General features: G+C 38.3%; 1 long non-coding RNA gene across 1 annotated transcript in view; it reads left to right on the top strand.

The window, feature by feature from the left end:
• LOC110208695 (uncharacterized) overlaps nt 1-22,072 on the top strand; it is a 205,561-nt gene that overhangs the window by 49,133 nt on the left and 134,356 nt on the right. Inside the window, exons 4-5 of the long non-coding RNA XR_013485735.1 lie at nt 4,902-5,048; nt 21,233-21,317. This is a non-coding gene — a long non-coding RNA (uncharacterized LOC110208695). The remainder of the gene's footprint in view (nt 1-4,901; nt 5,049-21,232; nt 21,318-22,072) is intronic.

Genomic DNA, 22,072 nt, shown 5'->3' with positions numbered 1-22,072 from the left:
ATGAATTACTTGATATTCTTTATCAGTGAGGTCTAGACATACAGCTGTCTTTTAAATGTTTTGTATATAACAGATACAGACATGTATCTTCCATTAATACATATTATTATGTAGAGGCAGGTAGGTGGCACAGTGGATAGAGCACTGGGCCTGGAGTTAGGAAGCCCTGAGTTCAAATTTGGTCTCAGACACTTAGTAGCTATATAACTGGACAAGTCACTTAACCTTGTTTGCCTCCGTTTCCTCAATTGTAAAAAGGGATGAAAATAATACCTTGAAGGATTGTTATAAGGATCAAATGATATAGTATTTGTAAAGAGCTTAGCATAGTATCTGGCATATAGTAGATACTATATAAATATTAATTCCCTTTCCCTTCTGTATTAGGGATCACAGTCTTTTGCATGATACCAAAAATTTGACTGTATCATATAGGCTGCTTATTAATGAATTTCCTTTTATAGAATAACCTCTAAAATAAAATCTAATCAACTCATTTTTCCTGAAAATCATTAAGGATTTAAAAAATCTTTGGAAAATCTTCATTAAGCTTCTTTATACTGGAGTATAAACACTGCTTCCCTAGATACCTATGAATAAAGCCCCAATACTTTATCAGAGTTCAAGTTTTCTCCACACTCACTCCCCATCTAGTCAATGTAAGGTTCTTCTCCCTAGTTGTCCCTGCCTTCCTGCTTTGTCACTTCACAAAATCACATCGGGTCTCTGCTGACAGTTTATCTTTCCTCTCTTGCCTGTGTCTCTTGGTATTTCCTCTGCTCCCATTTAATTAGATGCAGAGCTTCAGACTCTAAAGTCATGGGGGCACGGAGAAACAGAACACCAGGAAGGACAGCAGGACGTCTCCCTTGAGATTAACAGGGCCTTTCCACCTCCTTGAGCTTCTCCTTCTTCTCCTTCCTCAAAGATTTTAATGGGTAGAGAGGGAAAAATGGAACTTGAAATTTCCAAATAGCTCTTGAGATGGGTGGCACCCATTAATGAGTGGTGGTAGAGGTAAAGGGGAAGGGAATAAGCATTTATGTAGTACCTACTAGATGCCAGGCACTGAGTTAAGAGCTTTTTCCCCACCAAATATTCTCTCATTTGTTCAAATGCACTTATACTCAATGCAAACTTCAGAAAGCTGATAGGCCAATAGAAACATCAGCACTCAGTGGAACGTTCAGTAAAAGGGCAGTCACTTCTGATGAAATGGCCCATTTCCTTTCTTCTTAGCCCAACTTCACCTAGCTGGTTCTCCCTTACCCCCAGCCCCAAAGTTTCTATTGACCTTCACCTTCATTCTCTCTTTTATTATTTTATTGAGTTGCTTTTTTTTCAATCCCCTACCTCTAATCTAATGAATAATAAAAGCTGTAGATCTTTCTTCAAAGGGTTATTGCCAGGAACAAATAAGGTAATGTTTGCACCTTGATGCTGTATAGAAATGTCAGTTATTATCATTACTCATATCATTATTATTATTGAATTAATCTAGATGGAAATTTTTTTTATTTTTTTATTTTTGTTTTAGGCAATCGGGGTTAAGTGACTTGCCCAGGGTCACATAGCTAGTAAGTGTCAAGTGTTGGGTCTGAGGCTGGCTTTGAACTCAAGTCCTCCTGACTTCAGGGCCGGTGCTCTATCCACTGTGCCACCTAGCTGCCCCTAGATGGAAAAATTTTTTGAGGAGAGGATGAAATGGGAAATAGTCAGTTGTGTTTCTTTGTTAAGTTTTAGTCATTGGTAAATGACTAAATGTAATCAAAGCAACGTTTTCTAACTTTGTCTAGACTGTATAAGATCTTTTGAGAACGTTTCAAGTAACCATTGAAGTGGTTGCCCAAGTGTAATCCCCAGACCAGATGGTGTCTCTAAGGACCCTTTCAGGGGATCCATAAGGTCAAAACTATTTTCGTCATAATGATATGACATTATTTGCTTATTAAAATGCTACTTCTTTTTCCAACTACATATCTAAATGAGACCAGATTTTCTTCATATACTTCAACTGAAACATTTCACAACAGATTGAATGTAGAAATGTATTCTGTTAAGCCAGACATTAAAGAGATTTGCAAAAGTGTATAAAACAATGCTACTCTTCCCACTAAATTTTTTTGTTTTGAAAGATATGATTATTTTTCGTAAATATGTGTTAACATGTAATGGGTTTATTATTCTAAATGAATTGAAAAATATTTAACCTATCAATTTTAATTTCTAATATGGCAAATATCAAGAGATATAATCCACATAATCAAAAGCTCCTTGAGGTCCTCAATAATTTTAAGAGCATAAAGGAGTCCTGAGACTAAAACCTTTGAGAACCTCTGTTTTAGAGTAACCATCTATTCAGTTTGTAGCATGGCATCATGGGCACTCAGATACTAGATAAGTAAATAACTATTTTTTAATGATGATGATCAGCTTTAAAAATAGCTTTCAGCTATCGTAAGGCCTGTGAAAACTGTTAGATTTAGTAGTGATATTACTCCACATTTGTCATTGCAATCTCATCTTCTCCAGGACTGACTTGCAGACCTCACTGCAATATTCTGCCCACAATGACTGCTCCATCATCATGTCTGGCTATCTGGCCTCCTTTCACTGTTCTCCACATCACCAGACTGAAGGAAGTGATCTGTTCTTCTGCCCCTGCCTTCCTTTGTGGAACCTCTACCAATGCCTTCTTTACTGCTCTAATTTTTTCCTCGACATTTGGGATTAAATGCTGCAATCATACTACAATTGTAGTCAAGTTTTGCTCCTCCTCCACACCTACTGTCTCACACCAGGAGTCTGGGGCTGTTTGGTCTGGCTTCTGTACTTCCTCATAGTAGCCAACTCCTGGGCACAGCATTCCTCATTTAGCATTTTTAATTAAAACCCACTCCCAGACTGAGACTTGTGTGAGTGATCCTGCTGGTCTAAAACCGTCAGCCTTGTTGTGGTATTTATTATTACACCTGTCAGGCAGAAGGCTCTCTGGAATAGCACTGCAAAAGGAGGGGGCAGAGATGAGGGTTAATAGTTCTTGAAAAATAGCACATTACTGATATGGACGTTTAGTGAAGAGGACCAGCAAATGCCATGTGTCCGATACATTTTTTCCCCTCATTCTACCCCTTTTCCTACTGTCATCTATTACCACCAAGCAATTTGTCTCATGAATAATTGGCAAAGGAACAATTTCTAACAACAGCGTGAATAACGTAGAGAATAGATAATGTTCTCCTTTTACAACTGATCAAAGTCTTTATCCCAGCTTTCCTTGTTTTTAAACCCCTACAGCATTATTCTGAATGCTTTCCTCAGCATCATCCTGTGTGGAAAAATCATGCCTAGCACTAAGATGATAATTTTACTTTTGCCATTTTCATGCATGTGCTTTACAAACATTTTACATAATAAAGGTGCTGGGCTAAGTGAGAAATGCTATGTATATATGTATATGTATGTGTTATGAATATATACACACACATATATTCATACATACACATAAATACACCCATGGTTATGCTGGTAAATGTTTAAGAACTGGTGCTTCCCCCTCAAAAAAAAACCCATTACCATACACTGGAAACACTTTTAAGTTTAACCTGCATTCTGACCATTTGCTTCACCATTTTTTAGTCTAGATAATCAAGAAGACAAGAAATCAGTTATCATGTAGTGATTTCCTATATGAGGTTTGCTGATTTCTGAGGTATGAATGTTCTTATTAAAAACTTAACAGTCAGCTTTGAGCTGGTTCTGGCATAACCCTGCATGTATCCTTTAAGAGACTCTTAAGTTCTTGATGAACTGGCATACTTATCAATACCTGAATTTAACATTTCATTTCCCACCTCCATGTCTTGGTATGTGTTGTTCTTCATGCCTATAATTCTCTCCATCCTCTATTCCACCTGTTAGAATCCATAGCCTGCTTCAGAGCTCAACTTGTGTGCCTATCCAAAGGAAGTCCTTCTTGACCCCAAACCCAAATTTCAAGGGTTATCCCCCTCCTCAAATTAGCTCATGTTTACTTAACAGTCTACATGTTGCAACCCCCAATAGTCCCTAGGATCAAGGACTGTTTTGGGTTTTTTTTGTTTGTTTATCTTTATGCCCAGCAATTAGCACAGTACCTTGCACATCGTATATGCTTAATAAATGTTTATTGACAATGCCTTATGTATATTTATACATGTATGTATATTGACATATATGCATGCATGTGTGTAATGTGTGAAACATATACATGTGTATGTATGTACACATGCATGCATTTGTTTATATATTTTATATTTATTATGGACAGCTAGGTGACAAAGTGTATGGAGTGCCAGGCCTGGAGTCAGAAAGACTCATCTTCCTGAGTTCAAGTCCAGCCTCAGACATTTATTAGCTGTGTGACCCTGAGCAAGTCACTTAACCCTGTTTGTCTCAGTTTCCTCATCTGTGAAATGATCTGGAGAAAGAAATGGCAAACCACATCATTATCTTTGCCAAGAAAACCCTAAAGAAGGTCATGAAGAGTCAGACATGCCTGAAAAATGGCTGAACACAACAAACTATACTTCAGAATGAGTTGTATGAGTTTGGAGGAAAGATCATTTTTGATTCAAGTAACAGGGAAGTCTTCCCCAAATAGGACAAGGCAGCATTTGTGTTGAAACTTGAGTATTTACTATGTAACAGGCATTGTGCTAAATGCTTGGAATACAAATACAAATAAAAACAAAGACAGTTCCTGTCCTCAAGGGGCTTACAATCTAATGGGGAAAGACAACACACAAAAGAAAGCCAGAAAACCGGGGGTAGGGAATTTTCTGGGCTTAATAAATCTTTGCTAAATTGACTAAGTAAAATTTCTTCTTCCTGAATTTAAATAAGGACTTTTATAATTCCAGTTGGTTGGTGCTTGTTGTCCTTTGTTTTCGAAGAGGACCAAAGTGACATCACTAGACTGGAGTCAAGATTCAGTGTGTCTGACTGTGCCTGATTGGACCAATATGAGCTTGGAATGTTCTGCCACAGATGGAGCACAAATAGTCCAGGTGAGCATTTGGGGTGGATTCTCTAAGTTTGCGCATCTTGTGTTTCTCTTGTGCTATTTCAATTCTGCTTCACTTATAGAGCAAAACATCCTCTCTGATGTGGGCATGCCATGCTAAGCGGTCCTGTGCCAGTGTCTCCCATGTCACACAATCTTAAGAAAGCCCTTGAGAATGTCCTTGTATCACTTCTTTTGACCACCATGTAAAGCTTGCCCTGTGTGAGTTCTCCATAAAATAGTCTTTCTGGCAAGCATACATTTTGCATTCAAACAACACGGCCAGCCCATTGGAGTTGTGGTCTCTGAAGCAGAATTTGAATGCTCAGAGCCATTTGAATGCTTGGTATAATTCCAGCAATGGAAAGAACAACTGTACTATAAGCGTCCTGAATGGGAAACCCCAAAGCAGTGTAGCTGATGGGAAATAAGGAGAAAAAGTATGCTGAGCCCCCTCTTTAAATAGAGGCCTAGGATCCCATGGCCCTGACTTCCAGTAAAAAGATCCAATCATAAGGGCAGAAGACACTGATGAGATGTGAGGACCAGGCTGATTCAGGCTAGCAGGATAATGAGATTTCCCAATGATGTATATCCTAGGGAAGGAAGGCTTGATGGAGAGGTCCAAAGAAGTCCAAAAACAGTGGAGCTGGTGGGAAAATGGGAGAGGAGGTAGGATTTCAGTAGTCATAGATAGGAGGCAGGGGTAAAAAAGGGAATCAAGTCAACCAACAAGCATTTAATAAGGGTTTACTATGTGCCAGGCACTGTGCTAAGCACTGTGAATACCAAGGCGGAAAAAAAGAACAGTTCTGTTCTCAAGGAATCTCACAGTCTAACTGGGGAGACTAGATGTGGTTGCGTGTGTGTTTGTCCTTTATTCTGAAAAAGGACCATGACATAAAGAAGATGATGCCATGACTCGCAAGTGAATTAGATTTTAGTGAGGGAGAGCTGTGCAAAGTTACCAGCTTCATCTCTTCTCCAGAGCCATCTGGGACCAGTGGCAAGATATAGATCAGGGCAACTGGAGATGGCACCCAATTGGGGAGACAACAAATGCAAGATTAGGTGGATGGTAATCTCAGAGGTGAAAGCACTAGTAGCTTGGTGGGGAGGGATGGGCAGGGAGGTCTGGAAAGGATTCCTGAAGAAGATGAGATTTAAGTAGAATCTTGCTCTGACTTAAGTGAAGGAAACCAAGAAGCAGAGGGAAAGAAGGGAAACATTCCAGGCTTAGAGAACAGCCAATGGAAAGTCTGGGAATTAGAGAAATGGGAGGAGGAAATGACAGGAAAGGCAAATAGACCATGTTAGTTGGATCCGAGTGTGTGTGTGTGTGTGTGTGTGTGTGTGTGTGTGTGTATGTATCTGTATCTCTATGTAGGGGTGCCCAGCATAGGAAGAATAGTGAGCCCATTGGAATTTATTGGGGGGAATGGGACAGGGTGATAGATCTCTGTTTGAGGAGAATCACTTTAGTGAGGGAAGAATAGCATGGAGTGGGAAAGACTTGAAACAGAAAGACCAATTAGAAGGCTATTGCAATAGTCCAGGCATGAGGTAATAAGGACCTGAATTACAGTGGCAGTTGTGTGAGTAGAGATATGGGGACCTGCAGGAGAGATGTGGTGAAATGAGAAATTACAAGATTTGGCAAAGGGTTAGCAATATGAAGTGAGTGAGAATAAGGAATCAAGAATGGTACCAACTTTTGAGCCAACTAACAAGGAAGCAGTGATACCCTTAGCAGTAATGGGGAAGTTCAGAAAAGAGAAGGGTTTGAGGGGAAAGATAATGAGTCCTGTTTGGGGCATGTGGGGTTTGAAACGCCTACCGGACATCTAGTCTAAGATATTAAAAAAGTGATATAAAACTGGAGCTCAGGAGTACTAGGGCTGAGCATAAATATATATGCATGTATATAATAAACATATAAGTATATTATATTTACAAATCTATATATATACAACAAATCTATGATATACTTACAAGTATGTACTCTACTTTTATAACATGTTATACTACATAAGTATGTATTATAGTTATATAATGTATAAGTTTATAGGTAACAAGTATATATAAGCATATATCATATGCTTATATATAATATATAATATTTTATGTTATAATATATTATACTTATATGTTAAATATAACATACTATGTTACTTAACACATTATATTTATATTATTATATAACATGATATATATTATATAGCATAAATGTATAATATAAGTATATATATTTTCTGCATATGCATATCCATATAAATATGTATTTATGCACATGTATACCTATGTATAGGTTATTCATATACACATATAAACACATGCACAAATGTCTATCTGAATCACCTGCATAGAGATAATGATTGAACCCATGGGAGCTGATGAGATCACCAAGTGAGATAATATGAAGTGATTAGATAAAAAGACCCAGAACACAAACAATTAATGAGCATTAGATAGTAAAGGAGACAGAGAGTGAGTTGGTCAAAGAGGAAAAGAAGAGGAAAGCAGGTTCATAAAAACCTGAAGAGAAAGAATACCCTGGAGAGGGTGATCAACAGTGTCACATGCTGCAAAGAGGGGAAGAGGGTAAAGATTAGGAAAAGAAAGCAAGCCATGGGAAATAGCCAGTCCTCACTTTAAAAAATGATGAGACTTCAGGTCTCCTCTAGCTTGAAAATTCTTATCTAATTTATCTAATCTTTTCCTCGAGGTATGAGTAAGCCCAGAATGTTCAGTGAAATTGATGGAGGTGTGGGTTGCAAAGGAAGTAGTAGAAATTGAATAGCATCCAAGTGAAAAAGTATGTAGAACAGAAGTATATATACATACATATATAATATGTATGTATATATACACATATACATATATATGTATATTTAATAGCACCAAATACATGGAAAGAATCATCTTGAACTGCAAATCAGGATTATTCTGGGATGCAAAATCACCTTAGTATGGAGTCTCCAAGACTTTTAAAAATTTGGATTATCTTTTTTCTACAATCTTTTTAGTTTCAGTGCCCTATACATAGTAGGTACTTAGTAATCATTTATTAAATTAACTAAGTAAAATTTCCTTCTCCTCAATTTTAATAAGGAATTTTATATCAATAAGGAAAAGAACAACCATACTGCAAGTGTCTTGAATGGGAAAACTGATAAACTAGCTTTTTCTTCTCCTGATGTATATTTACACAAATACTTTACCTTGTTCCTAAGTGTCTTATCAGATAGTAAATAAGGGTTTTACCTACTAAGAATTCATGGAGGTAGCTTTGGAAAAGAAATGCGTCACCTTTTAAGCTGATTTACAACCCCAGATAATTTTCCTACATACAAAGCCAGTTTCTTCCTTTAATAGGCTACTTTGAAAGAAAAAAAAATGGGGACAGATGGGGGAGGGGAAATCATCATTAAAAGTGGTTGATGAAATCTCTTTCCCTTCTACCTCCCTTTCCCTCCTGCTCTCCTCTCTGTTCACCTTAATCCTTAAAAGCGTCAAGAGCCCCAAGACGAAAACGAATCCTATGTGGAAGACAAAAAAAAAATTGGCAATTCCTGTTTCTGCATTAGATTGTAAAGTAGAAACACTTCAGGAAACCCACAATCTGCAGAATAGCATAATGTCATCATCAGGTGCTCAGCATTGACTCTGACCTGTAGTACCCCCGGTCCTGCAGCTGACAGCTCAGCTGAACCCCCCCTCCCCCTCATCACTTTATTACCATTTCAGCTTTTTGGCCTCATTTGATTGGCCCTGGCTTCAGCCTCCTCTGATTGGTCCTGGCTTCTCTGACTTAGCAGCCCAGCCCAGCAAATCAATAGACTGCACTCAAGAGCATAAAGATGAATTGTCAAAGCCCAGGCCCCTGCAAGGGGAGAAAAAAAAAATAACATAGAGACTGCATCTGGAAGGACAACTAAGAAAGCCTTTTCTGTTCTGACAGAAGCCTTCTGGACTCGGTATGTTTGCACATCAACTCTTTGGCACCCTTCCAAGATAATTTGTGAACCCTAGTTCACACTATTTTCAAAGTAGGTCATTCAGTGTAATCTCAGCAGAGGAGGGATATATTGTCAGTAGCAGCCACCAGAGACTGTGAGGAGCACAGGACCTTTCAGGCAGAGGGCTGGGCGAAATTAATACCGGAGAGCCATGAGGCTGCACTCTTCAAGGCAGCTGGATCAAGGTGTGTTTGTCTGACAGCTGACAGGCAATAATAATACCAACATGAGAAAAGTGAATCTACTTGCACCTATATTTCTTTTTTGCAAGTAGAACAGCTTCTCAAGTGAGCTCCCTTCCTCTCTCCTTTTCTATGCAAACTACCTGAGGGATTCCTGTTCACTCATTCTCAAAAGAATTGGCTGTGTGTTCATCCAGATTATGCCCAGACACTATGGCTTTTGCAGAAATGTTTCATGGACTGGGTGGTGCTCTAATTCTTCCCTTCATTATGTGCTTGGAGGTGCCCCCTTCCAATTTTATTATTGCTGTTATTTGATGTACTTTGAATAAGGCCCATCAGGACCTGCTCCAAGCTGGCAACATGCAAACATTTGGCATATGCTTTGATGTGGTTTCCAGATGCCAGGGCAAGTTCCTTAAGTTAGGTCCAAGTGCAGAATCAGGGTCGTTTTTTGCCCCTTCTCCCACATGTCTTGTGCCTTACTGAAGAGGAAGCTAGTGTATACTTTGCTATTTTCCTGAGCCAGCCCCACAGCAGCCCCCTCCCTCAATATAATCACAGATCTGCATGTGCAAACATGCACATATGTGCCCAAACACATTTTCAAGGTACTCATTCTGTTGTTCACAGTTACAGAAACAAGACTCCCTATCTGTCAAATTCCATAAATCATTCCTCAGCTAAGCCAGGCCAGATAAATCTCCAAGCATAAGTTAGCACCAAAACATAGTCATAGGTCAAAAATATTGTTACAATGATCCCAGTTTTCTGTCCCTGCAATTAGCATACCACCAATACCTATTATATCACTGCTGGGTACCCTATGGAGTGCTCCAGCCATTGCTGACATGGGGGTTCTGGGTAAGGGATGTGTTTCTGTCATAAAACTTAGGTCTCCAAATTGTCCTAATTTAGGTTCTAACCACAGCAAGATGTATTTGAGCACCTAATCTGTGCTCAGGACTGTGCCAGGAATGTAAGAGAGTATAAGACAAAATTATATACTAAGCTCAAAGAGCTTAGTATATAATTTGGGAGGTAACTTGCATGGAACAGAGGAAGAGTTGTAGACTAAGGTCTTATTATTTGTTGTTCAGTCGTTTTCAGTCGATACTGGAGTAGTTTACCATTTCCTTCTACAGCTCATTTTACAGATGAGGAAACTGAGGCAAAATGACTGGGTTAGATTAGATGAACTCTAAGGACCAGTCCAGCTGTAAATCTATGATCCCATTGTAAACAAAAAGGAAAAAAAAGTATGCCAAATGTTATGTAATTGTAATGACCAAGCTTGCTGGAAAAAAAAAAACCTGAGAAAATGTACCCCTCTCTCTTCTTTAGAGAAATGGGGCACTGTATATATGGTACATATACTTGTCAGACCCAGTTGACGTGCTGGTCATTTTTGTAGAACTGCTTTTAATAGTTCTTTCTCTAAATCTTTCCTTCAAAGTATGACTGCAGGTGGGAGCCATTTGGAAATAACTGTGATGTAAAATAAAAAGGTATCAATAAAAATAAGAAAAATGGTATTTTAATAATAAATAAAATGTCAGTATTCAAACAAGTAAGTAGAGTAGAGCTGAATCAAAGGCTGCTTTTGAAAGAGTCTTTGCTTTGGACGAGTGTGAAATGATAAAGGAGCAACAGGGTAGTTAAGCAGCCAGTAGAAAATGAAACATCTGAAGCAACAGCTAATCTATGCTTCTTTTATCAGGGGCCCACTTGACGGCTCCACTTCCTTGCTTGGTTCTCAGTTTGCTGGAAGTTTAAACCGTGCACTATATAACTCTGGCTGGTTGCTTCAGAAGAAATGTCTCTCCACACTAAATGCCAAAAGGCCCTGATATTATATTGGGCTGTAGCACTTTGTGAGTCAGAATTGGAAAGAATGAGGTTAGCTGGACCAAGATCAGGTGTGCTTTTCTTATCTGGCCTAGTATAACTCTTAAGTTAGAATACTTGGCAGAGGCCAGAGGAGCAGTGATAAAACACTGAAGGAAACTAAAGAAAACACTAAAGAATATAATCTTTGCTTTATCCTAGCTATATGTTCTGCATGATTGCAGCCAGAAATTCAGTTGGCTGGCTCCATGGAAGGTGCTCTTCCTGCTTCCTGGTCTCAGGCAGCTGCTGTGTGGTAAGAGGCCAGAAACTGCTTCCCAAGAGGGTACACAGGGAAAATTGAATAAGATCAAAATTACTGTTCCCTTCAGGGGACCATTTGCTATGATTTTCCTAAAACAAACAATCACATGCAGCAAACCTGGCCAGGCGAGAAAATAGTTTGCACGTGTGACTTTGTGCTTCATTGACAATTTCACTAGTAAAGCTACTCCTATTACTAAATATCTTGCAATAAGCCCATGAAATTCTTAAAGATAAAAAAAATCTTTACCTTTTTGCATGGTTTTAGTACAAAATTTGCATTTGTTGTTCAGTTGTGTCTGATTCTTTGTTGATACCATTTGAGGTTTTCTTGGCAAAGACACTGGAGTGGTTTGCCATTTCCTTCTCCAGATCATTTTACAGATGAGGAAACTGAAGCAAACAGGGTTAAGTGACTTGCCCAGGGTCACATAGCTAGTTAGTGTCTGAGGCTGGATTCGAACTCAGGAAGATGAGTCTTCCTAACTCCAGGCTTGGCACTCCATCTGCTCCAACACCTAGCTACCCTCAAATTTGCATTTGATAGGCATAAAGACCTCCAGAGTCAGGTGACTGGTAAATATGATGAACTAGGGTACAACGGAAAGAACACTGGTTCTGGGCTAAAAGGACCTGGTATGGATTTAAATTCCACCCACATACGACCCTTTATAACCTGTGTGATCATGGGCAAGTCACTTAATGTCCTTTGGCCTCAGTTTCCTTGTCTGTAAAATGAGCCCTTAATCTCTGACCCTTTGATATGGTTCCCTAAGTCAAAAAGAAATTCCCAAATACCTACAGAATCCTTCAGTGTATTTGAAATATGCATTAGTTTGGCAAAATGAGTAACAACACTAATGTTGTTTTCAATTCTCTTTAAGGAATTAATAAGTGGGAAAGGCTTTTAATAAAAAATACAAATAGCAATGCTTTTTATTTATGTTACTCATTTCCCTCCTGTAATACAGAAATGCTATAGTGTTTAGAGTTACTTTCCCTGTTTGGGGCTCCCCAGTTATCTTCTTTATTTCCTGGAATCACAGAATCTTAAAGCTGGGAGAAAGCTGAGAAGTCACCTAATTCAGTGGTCTCCAGAGTGGGGACTGCAGCCTCATTGGGGGGGGGGGCATGACATGACTCCCAGAAGGGTGTGATAGGCTGCATCCCAAACTCCCTGTGCGGCTAATCTCCAACACAACCACATCATTACTTTAACGCATCAAACAATCCTCTCTTCCTAAACCCACGTCTGTGCAAACTACCAACCTCCTCCCTTTTCCACTTGGCATTGGCCCCTCAGAACAATTATAAACTAACCATGGCCAGCACCCACACCATCATCTACAAAGGGAAAATCCCTCCTCCTCCCTCCAGCTTACCTGGAGATTACCTCAGAGCTACTGCTGGCCTTTTTTAGCGGGGTAGGTTCTGCTCTCTGGGGCAAAGGACAGTGAACATTTTGGTAAGACTAAGTAAGAGAATAAAAGAGAAATAGGTGTGAATGAGTTGTGATCAGATCTCATTACATTTTTCTTTCTTTGAAAATCTATAATTCTTTCAAACTTCCTTATTTTTTTGAGGGCAGTAGCATCCTTTTTTATTTAGTATTTTTTATTTTCCCCAGTTACATGTAAAAACAATTTTTAACATTTGTTTTTAAAACTTTGAGTTCTAAATTCTCTCCCTTCCTCCCTTCCCCCCCCATTGAGAAGGTAAGCAATTCAATATAGGTTGTACATGTATAGTTATGCAAAGCATCTTCATAATAATCATGTTGTGGGAGAAAAAAACCTCAAGAAAAATAAAGTTAAAAAAAGTATGCCTCAGTCTGTGTTCAGATACCATCAGTTCTTTCTCTGGGGATGGACGGAGTTCTTCATCATAAGTCCTTCAGAGTTGTTTTGGATCATTGTATTGCTGAGAATAGCTAAGTCATTCACAGCTGATCATCTTACACTATTATTATTACTTTGTACATAGCACATTTCACTTTGCATCAACTCATGCAAGTCTCTCCAGGCTTTTCAGAACGCATCCCATCAGCATCCTTTTAATCACTCAGGTTTGAATCCTGGGTCTCATTTCAACTCCTCACTTTCACTCATCCAACATATCTAGTTAGTTGCTGAATCTTATTTCAATCTCTACAACATCTCCTAAATATCTTCTCTTTCCTATCTTAAAATCAACATGCCCCCCCAAACTCATTATCTGTCTCCCAACCCTTCCTCTCTTCCCAAATTTCCTATGTCAAGGGCACCATCATTCCCCCTCCCAGTCACCAAGGCTCTCAACCTTGGTATTATCCATGATTCCTCTCTTACATTCTAACATTCTACATATCCATCCTGCTGCCAAATCTTGTCATTTCTACCTTCACAACATCACTTATGTTCCAGCATTTTTAAAGAATTCCAGAATTATTAAAGGATGTGTGAATATGGACATTTATGACAGTTTGCAGTCTTTGAAAAATCACAAAGATTGGGGGAAGTGTGCGTAATTGAAGATTGGCAAATATCCTTTTCAAAAAGGGAAAGAAGGTCGATTTTTCAAACATGAGGCTTGAATTTGATTTTTGGCTAGATTCTAGAATGAATTATTAAAAGAGTGGTTTGTGAGTACTTTGAAAGGGCATGTGTAGTCACTATGAAGCAGCATGGACTCACTAAAAGCAAATCCTGCAAGACTTACTCATTTCTTTTCTTTTTTTGAAATGATGGCTAGATAGGTACCATATATCAGTTGAATTTAGAGATGTAGCATGCCTGAATTTAAGCAGACTGTTAGATAAAGTGTCAAATGATAGCCTTGTGGACAAGATAAGGAGATGTGGGCTGCATGACAAGGCAGTTAGGTGAATTTAGAATTATCTAATTGACCAGAACTAAGGAGACGATTAATGGGTTTAGGTCACCTGGTAGGAGGTCTTTATCAGAATAACAGTTCCTGTTTTGGTTCTATGTAGTACAATTTTTAAAAATTTGGCATATCTTCTAATGTACAGCAGTGCTACGGGATCACTTTTCTAACTCTAATTCCATGGCAGGTTGAGTTCTTAGAGCTTGCCTACTGCATCTTTCCCTCAGAGTTCTAGGGGTAACCCTGGAATGCAGAAGAGTTCTTCTATGCTATTAGTTTTAGTTCCCATCTGGTGTTTTCCCCCTGATATCAATCATCATCGATTACTGTCCTAATAACATTTGGCAGTGCCATTTATTATCTTCCCAGTGTCATTTAACCCACTGATATCTTTGTAGCACTGATAAACAATTAATATCAATTAGCTTTTCAGGGATTGGTGGTGCATACCTATAATCCCTACCACTGGGTAGGCTGAGACTGGTGGATCACTTGAATTATATTGAGGAGGGAATGGTCACAGCAAAATAAACTTCCTGATCCTTAACGGGGCATTAAAGGATGGGGTTGGGGAAGGGAGTAAAGAATGAGGATCTAAAGGATAACTTGCCTCCTAGACGATTGGGGAATGGCTGAACAAATTGTGGTTTATGAATATAATGGAATATGATCACCATATAAGAAATGATGAAAGAGATGATTTCAGAGAATCCTGGGATAGTATGAATTGATGCGAAGTAAAAGTAAGCAGAAAATAGGAGAACAATATACAAGGACAACAATATTGTGAAGAAAAATAACTTTGAAAGCCTTGAGAAGTCTGGTCAAAGCAATGACCAAATATATCTCCAGTGGACCTATCTTGAAGCATTTTATCCACAACCTGATGATGTACAAAGTATGGAGACATATGTTTTTGTATATTGTCCCTATGTGAACTTGTTTTGCTTTACATCCTGTAGAAGAGTTCTTTTCTCTTGTTTTTTAATTGTGTGTGGAAGGGGTCAAGGGCACAAGGGTTAGTGATAGTAATATTAAAAAAAAGATCATGGTAACTTCTTTAATGAAAAGAAGAGAACAGAAAAAAACATTCTGAAGGAAGCACAGATAAGCAGTATAATTTTGAAAGTAATATGAAGGGGGCAGCTAGGTGGCACATTGGATAGAGCACTGGCCCTGGATTCAGGAGGACCTGAGTTCAAATCCCGTGTCAGACACATAACACTTATTAGCTGTGTGACCTACCCCATTGCCCAACCAAAAAAAAAAAAAGAAAGTAATATAAAGACTTTATTATATACTTGAAAAGAATAAACAGAATGAAATGGAGATTTATTTTTTCATATAGCATCCTCTGTGCATATGTAAATGTTCTTTTTTGTGTTTAAGTTCAGGATTTTAGAAAATCAAAAATCAATTATCTTTTAAAAAGGCATACCTACTGAAAAGTCATAGCAAGAGCCAAAGTACAAAAATATACCCTCTCCCCAAATCTGGCCACATTCTCCCTTTTATTACTGTAGTTCCTTAGTACAGTAGGCTCAAACTTAAAGTGGTTGCTGCTAAACATTTGCCTAACAATAAATTTATTAACAAGTAATTAAGCATCTAGTATATGATAAGCACTGGGATACAAGTACAAATAATCAAGTAATCTCTACTCTCCAGGAACTTACATTATATGTACAACAAGTACATATAAATACATATATATCATATATGCTTAAAGGTTATAAATAAAAATTAATGCAAAATAGCTACATAGGAGGTAGCTTGGGAGGGAGGACACTGGCAGTTGGGGGATAAGGAAAAGTTTCATGCAGAAGATGGTTCCTAAGTTGCGTCTTAAAGGAAAAGAGGAATCCTATCAGGTTGAGGTAAGGAGAGGGTTCATTCCAAATAAGGGGGATACCCAGGGCAAAGGCAAAGAGATTGGAAGTATACTATTAAATGTAAGGGAAGGCTAGTTTGGGTGAATCTAAGAGTACAAGATGGGGAATACTAAGGTTTTACTAAGGTCTACTAAGGTTAGAAAGGTAGTTTGGGACCATGTTGTGTAGGGCTTTAAAAGTTAAACAGATAAGCATATATTTTATCCAAGAAACAACAAGAATTGGTTGAGTAGGGGAGTCACATAGTCAGGTCTGGACTTAAGAAAAATTACTTTGGCAAGCAGTCGGTCAACAATCATTATTAAGCATCCATCATATGCTAGACAATGTGCTAAGTACTGGAGAAGAATGTGTGATGGATCAGAGAGGTAAGACACTTGAAGCAAGAAGACCAATTAGGAAGTTGTTGTAATAATCAAGGCAAGAAGTGATGAAGGCTTGAACTAAGATGGTAGATACAGGAATGGAGAGAAAGTGTCACATAGGAGAGATATCGTGAAGGTTGATGTGAAAAGATTGGGCAACTGATTTTTATATAGGGGTATAAGAGAATATGGAGTATGGGATAATGTACAGATTACAAATCCAAGACACTACAAGGATATTAGGATTTTCCACAGAAATAGGGAAATTTAAAAGAGGATACAATCTGAGGGAAAGCTAATGAGTTCAGATTTAAACACGTAAAGTTCAGCACTTCCAAGTGTGGCATACTCACTAGCCAAGTCATTTCCTTGCTTGCAGGACACAGTATCTCAGCCGTCAAGTCAATTCATTTCTGGCATAGGTCACAAAAAGTATTCCTTAGGGGGCAGTGACTTCTTACGTCGCTCAACTTTGGCAGGTATGACAGTGTCTGCTCTGGACTTATCATTGGACCTTTCAAAATTCACAAAGTCACAGTCTAGTCCTCTCTAACTAAATACTCATTTTTTTTTAAGGAAAAGAAGGAATAAATTCAAAGAGGGAAAGAAACAGAGGCACCATGTGTTCATAGCCACATGTCAGCCCAGGTGGGGAGAGTGTGGCAGCTGAATCAGCTGCCTCTTCCCCCATTCAGTAGCTTATAGTAGTTTTTCTTTCTCATTCACCATCAGGGTAGAAGAGAGTCCCAGGTTCTGTTGCAGCCCTTTGTGTGCATTCATAATTCTTGCTCAACATGAAGTAAATAGACAAGAAACAGTCACAGAATAACTGCATGTGCTCTGAATCTGGGACATTGACCCCTATATTACAAGTCATGTACTTCCAGGAGCAGGCTCACCACCTTTCCTTCCCTTCCACCCTACCCCCATATCAGCTGGCAGCAGGCAGAGTCCCCTAGATATGCTTTGATGACTGGACTCCCGTTGACCAAACCACTCATTACACTTGGATGAAAACCATAGAAGGTATGATTATAATATCTACAAATGGTACCAATATAGAAGGGGTAGCAAAAACAGATAACAGAATACTCTTCCAACAAGATCCAATAGGCTAGAACGATGGGCCAAATTGAAAAGGGTACAATTTGATATAAATAAATGTGAATTTGTGCAGTTGGGTTTTTTTTTTTTGAACCAGACTATGCCAGAATGGGGAAGACATGCCTGGACAGCAGTTCATCTGAAAAAGACCTCTAAGTTTTTGCAAATTACAAACTCAGTATGAGCCTATGGTGTGACAACAACTGGAAAACTAATGTGAACTTGCGATACATTAAAAGAATCATAGTGATCAGAATTTGAAAAATTTTGTTACAAATCTCTGTCCTGCTTAGACAGTATGTGTATGTGGGAGCTTAGCAGTTTCTCTGAGGCGTCTCATTGTACAAGACCTTCCTGCTATTGAACCAAAATCTGCCCTCCAAACTGTTCATGCCAAGGTTTTCAGTCTGTCCTCTAGCCTTACTGTGATCATGTCTTCCCTAAGTCTTTTGTTCTCCAGGCCAGGCAGCCCTAACTGCTTCATCTGATCTACATGGGATAGTTTTGGGGGACTCTCTGGAAATGGCCTATTTCTCAATATTCCTCAAGTGTGCCCCCCAAAACTAAGCACAACATGTAAGACCAACATGTAGTCCGACTAAGGCAGAGTACAGTGGGACTATTACTGCCTTCTTCAGGGTCATTGTGCTTTGGTTAATGTAGCTTAAGATAGCATTGGCTATTTTGATAACCAGTCCACAATGCTGATTTGCTTTGTGCTTGTTTGCAATTCTCTAAAATCCTGAGATCTTTTGGTTCAAATAGCTGTCTATCCACATCTACCCCATCGTGCATTCACACAGTTGATTTTTTGAACCTAAGTGCTGGACTTTACATTTGTGCTTATTACATTTCATCTTGTGAAATTTGACTTTTCATTTTAGACTGTGATTCTATCAACCTTACAAATGAACTCTTACAAATGAACAGTCCAAATAAACACAGGGTTATAGGAATAAAAACTGATTTTCTTGGGAAGTCTCCTAAATAAGGGAGTTCTCCTCTTTCGAATTAGTCTGTAGTACCTAACATTTCACTAAACACTTGGTGAAGCTAGTCTGGAAGCATTCAGACTGAAGATTAATAGGTGAAAAAGTATTATTTTGTTTTTTAACATGAAATTGTTTAGCTCTAATTTCTGGTTCTTTACATATATTTTTTTAAAAACTGAAAGTACTAGGTATTTTCTAATGAGAAATAACTGAAAACCTTCAAATTATTGGAACGTTTTATGTAAATAGCTGTAGTATTTTTCCTAGACAGATAAAAATTTGTGGCTAAAGCATTCAGATTCATTCTAGTAGCTAAAAGGAACCAGGAAAAAGCCATCTAGTGGACACAAGGGAAATCATCCCAAGCCAAGAGCTAATTCTTCATTAGAAAAGGGTCCGCTACTATATTTGTTAGTACATCAAGGAGTGTTATATACAGAGAACAGTTCTGAAAGTCTTTACTTAGGTTTCTAATGATTGTACGAGCTAGGACTTGATGCTAGATTATTTTATGTAATTATAAGGAACCTTGCATGTAGCGGTACTTAATAAATGTTACTGAAATGGTTGTACCAAGTATGTGATCAGTGCTAATTTTTCTTCCTCTTCCACTTAAGGGAAGTTTAAAAAAAGGCATTATAATTATCAGTGATAATAATAAATAACAGACATTCATAGAGTTTTAAACTTTGCAAAATCACTTTACAGGCATTATTTCAATGATAATAAGATATTTGTAAAGTGCTTTTCAAACCTAAAAGTACTCTATGAATACTATTATTTTTTATTATTATAATAATTATTATCATTATTATTATCTTACATTAGGTTCACAACTGGCCTGTGAGATAGATACTACATGTACTGTTATTATTATTATTCCCATTTTATAGATGAGGAAAATGAGCCTTAGAGAGTCTAAGGGACTTGTGTATGGTCACACAGTGTTAGTGCATATTTGAACCCAGGTCTTCCCAATTCTAAATCCAGTACTCTATCACTTATGCCAAGCTGCCTCTTAGTGTCATCCAGGAGAACCCACTAATTTTACAGATAAGGAAACTGAGACTACACTTAGATACTAATATAAAATTCATCTGAATCATAACATACTATCTAGTTATATCTTCTGTTTTAATGTTCAGTGTAATGCATAATTTGGTTTTACTTTTAAGATATATGCTGTCATCTGTATAAATAAGCGTATCCATCTGGAAAGAGGCATGTTATCTACAAATGCCCAATTTTACTCTGCACAAATAAAAAGGACAATTTAGTGTCAATCAAACCTTATTATTATTAGGATAGTAATAGCTAACATTCATATATTGTTTTACAAAACGCTTTGACTATATTAGGCAAAGTACATTTGATCTTCACCATAAGAAGGTTGGTAAGGACCCTCCATTAGGAGGATCCATAGGAGTCCTCACTGAGGTAGGTACTGTGATCATCCCATCTTAGATGAAGATTCTCAGGGCCATGTAGACAGTATCAGAATCAAGATTCTAACGGAACTTAAATGACTCCAAGTTTAGCGCTCTAACCTTTTGCTTACTTAGCCCATATACATATAGTAGAACTATTATAGCTGATATGAAATAAGCAAATAAAATCCTAAAGTCAGTGAGGACTAATTTTTCTGCTATTCAGGATATCAAAGCAAAATTTTCAAAGCCTGCTTCTCTTCTAAGCACCTTCTGGTGAAGACAATGATGAGCTTTGCTTAGTAAAAGGCAGAGGTAACTTAACAGGAGTTTTTTTCAAAGGCTGATGCCGCTTCACACTCATTAGCACTAAAGGGTACTCATTTCAATGTCTAGGGTATCTGACAAATGGAAGGTAAGTTTTTTTTTTAATTTTCTAGTGGGTATGTTTTTGATTAAAGAATGAAACAGATGCATATTTTATCTGCACTAGAGATAAAAATGAGATGGTAACAGGAAACATTTAACATTGTGTTTTCATTATGTTAAATGAACTCATTACATAATTTCTAGGGCTCACAGATGAAGAATTGTCATCATTCAAAGACTAGAAAAATCTTAACCAGTGAGCTGAATGATGAGGGATATGATAGCCAGCCAGTCTTCCATGGTAAAGGCCTGAGTCCTAGCATCAGAGCTAGTTCCTGGGGCAGCTGGGAAGACAAAGTAATCCCTTTCCTACTCTATTTCTCCTGCCCTTGGAGCATTATGAGCCAGGCAGCTTTGATATTACAATGGAGTGAAAATGTTGAGCTAATCTTTAACTTTTTTAAATTTATTTTTTCAAATGTGAGGTGCTAGACAATGAAAATAGATTGTGATCTTTAAAAAAAAATCCCTACCAGTGAAACCTCAGATAATAGCACAATTCTCCACTAAAAGAATTTCCAATTTTGCTTCAAATCCTATGGGTTCTCTTAGCTCCAGCTAGGTCCTACCTGCTTCTCTATAATTTCCTGAATGTCCTTCCTGTGGAAGGTTTCCCTTGAGTTCTTTGTATTTTTTCGTCCCTCTTTTTTTTTTTTTTCCTGTCAGCTTTGTGGCTGGACTCCCTGCTTCTGACTTTCCTGTAATGTCTGTGATGTTGTATAGCCTCCTCCCTAGACTCACCAACCCTTTCTGTGCCTGCAGGTAGCTCTCTGCATTCTCCTCCCTGTGTCTAATGGCTGTTTTAAAGACCTATCCATCTGGAGGCTCCTTCAAGTCCTGCCAGATGGTAAGTTTACTACCAGATGGTAAGTTTACTGGGGGAAAATCACACTTATACTGAACATGAGCATCAGAGTGGCTGAGAGGGCCTTGTTCCTTGTTTCTCTTGGGGATTCTTCTGAGCAAGGATTGACGAGATGAGCTTGAAGATTTTCACAGAATCCCTTTCCCCTTCCTGTCTCTCAAACTGAAAATATACGAGATAGAATTAACTGTTTCTATATAACTGGGTTTTTGGAAAAGGCATTCTGACTTCAGGCTACAACTTGTAACCAAATGCACAAAGGCCCAAGCACATACTCTTGCTTCTTCTGCATCAAAGTTGGGGAGATGAGTATATAAATAAGCCATTTCCAGATTTCAGAAAGCCTTCAAGAGCCTTGGTTGTCAAGGTGCTACCTACTGGTTGTTTATGTACATACAGATGGCTATAAAAAGCTGATATCTTTGAGTAACATTAAGCCTCCCCAATTTTTCATAAATCATAGATTTAGAACTAGAAGAAATTTTAAGAGGTCATCTTGGCCACACCATGGTTCATTTTACACTTGAGGAACTGAGGCATAGATTGCTTAAGTGGTTTACCCATGGTCCTACAAGTGGCAGAGCTGAGATTTGAATCCAGGTCCTGTGATTTCAGGGCAGCTAGGTGGTATGTAGATGGAAGAGTCCTGGGCCCGGAATCAGGAAGACATGAGTTCAAATCTGGTCTTAGACATTCACTAGCTGTGTGACCCTGGATAAGTCACTTAACCCTGTTTA

The sequence above is a fragment of the Phascolarctos cinereus genome, unplaced genomic scaffold, assembly GCF_003287225.1.
Source record: "Phascolarctos cinereus isolate Bilbo 61053 unplaced genomic scaffold, phaCin_HiC Scaffold_4;HRSCAF=312, whole genome shotgun sequence".
NCBI lineage: Eukaryota > Metazoa > Chordata > Mammalia > Diprotodontia > Phascolarctidae > Phascolarctos > Phascolarctos cinereus.
Note: the sequence above shows the minus strand (reverse complement) of the source record. Positions and strands in the feature narration are given on the sequence as shown.